Source organism: Nycticebus coucang, chromosome 21 (assembly GCF_027406575.1).
Source record: "Nycticebus coucang isolate mNycCou1 chromosome 21, mNycCou1.pri, whole genome shotgun sequence".
Lineage (NCBI taxonomy): Eukaryota > Metazoa > Chordata > Mammalia > Primates > Lorisidae > Nycticebus > Nycticebus coucang.
The window spans coordinates 54,589,592-54,591,342 of record NC_069800.1 but is presented as its reverse complement, the minus strand read 5'-3'; the positions used below and the strand labels follow the sequence as shown (position 1 = coordinate 54,591,342).

The following is a 1,751-nucleotide window of genomic DNA, read 5'->3' as shown; positions in this document are numbered from 1 at the left end:
GCAGTCTCGGGTCTGTGAGGAGAGCTCTGACGCTTTATGGCACAGCCTCATGGTACACATGAAGAGGCTTGAGCACCAGCAAGGGAGACCACTCCCAGGGTCACATAGCGGGTGAGTGATGGAGAAAGGAGTTCAGGAAGGCAGCACCTGCCTGTCCATGCCTTGGCAGGGCCAGGGCTCTGGGACTGGTCTGGTGCCCCTGACTGAGGTGGCCCTACAGGGACAAGCCAGGGTCCCACCTGAGGTCCCTCCATAGGTGGGTGGAGTCTTGCTGTGCTTCGGCCAATTTTAATAGATTCAGAGCAGGGTTGGGATGCAAAAGTGAACTCTAATGAGCCATTGATTTCTCAGCAGGAAGCTGCTCTTGCCCACCCCCCACGAATTTCCTCCTAATGGACCCAGAATGGTGCTGCCTGGGGCGGGGCCACCCTTGGGCACCGCCCTCACCCCTGGTGTCTATATCATCTGAGGCCTGAAATGGAGTTTTGTGGGGTGTCCCAGGGTGAGAGAGGCTCTTGGTCATGGTCCAGCTCTCACTCTCTTCTCTGGCAATGTCTGAAATCCCATTTGCTCAGGTGTCCAGGCATTTCCTCACAGGGACAGAGCTGTCACCTGCTGTTGTTCAAGGCAAACCTGAGAGCCACTGGAATCCCTCAGTGTGGCTTTTCTGGTCTGACCCCAAGGCACGGCCACCTCCACACACCTGCCCTGCCCACACCCAGGCAGAGCCACTGGCCCCTCTCCCTGAATCACGGCAGACACCTTCACCATGGGGCGGCTTCAGTTCCCTGTCCCAGTGCAGTGAGAGGACACTTTTCTTTTCTTTCTTTCTTTTTTTTTTTTTGCTGTGTCGCTCGCGGTTAAAAGGGCAGCCCGTGGTGAGGGCAGGCGGCCCCAGTTATACGCAAGCCTGTGCTCTGGCGCTGCAGCCTGACCCAAGAGGACACTTTTAATGTCAGTTGAATCTGGACACCTGTCTGCTCATTGTCCCCCATGGCACCCACCTAACTCAGGCTAAGTGTCAAAGCCCTCGCCTTGGCCACAGACCTGTGCCACACGTCTTCCCTATGTCCTCCATGTCCACTCTCCTCACCCCCACTCCACTCTGTCACCTGGAACTCCAATTGACCCATACCCAGGCCTCCTTTGTCTCTGGCTTTGAGCTTGTCCACCCAAGGGGGAGTCCTAGCAGGTGGTCAGCTAGAGGGAGTAGGGTTGGGGTGAAGGCTCATCTGCAGGAACTGGGCTCCTTCCTTTTTGGGTCACTTTGGCTGATTGTGCCCTGGCCTCCTTTCTGGCCTCTACTACAGAAAGATGTATCCTGCCCCAGGGCCTTTGCACTGGCTGCTGCCTCTGCCTGGGCTGCTCCTACCCTGACTCCCTGCATCGTTCAGTGAACAGGGCACCAGGGACTGAGCTGGGGAAGCTGGAGGGAGAGAGATACAGGGATGGGTAGGTTTGTGTACGAGAAATGTCAGTCTCTCTTTGGTTCATGTGGACCTGGTGCAGAATGGACCTCAGTGGCATCTGGAGCCTAGCACCTATGGCTTTGAGGAGTCTGAGCTAGACGCAGACATCTAATAGTGTATGGACGAAGGTGATTTCTCTAATGTCACCTCCTCAAGCAGACCTAATGTTGTTCTTCCTTTCCTCCTTTGGAAAGAAAGAATTCAGCTGGCACACGGTTGCCCAAAATAATTACAGTTAAACATAGAACGCTTTGCTGTTTTTAGAGACAGAGTCTTGGACTT

The 1,751-nt window shown here is 54.9% G+C and overlaps 1 non-coding gene across 1 annotated transcript; it reads right to left on the bottom strand.

Moving 5' to 3' along the window:
* Nucleotides 1-845: 845 nt before the first annotated feature.
* LOC128574393 (small nucleolar RNA SNORA76) lies at nucleotides 846-973 on the bottom strand. The gene has a single exon (XR_008376761.1). It is a non-coding gene; the product is annotated as a small nucleolar RNA SNORA76 (small nucleolar RNA).
* Between the last annotated feature and the right edge of the window lie 778 nt (nucleotides 974-1,751).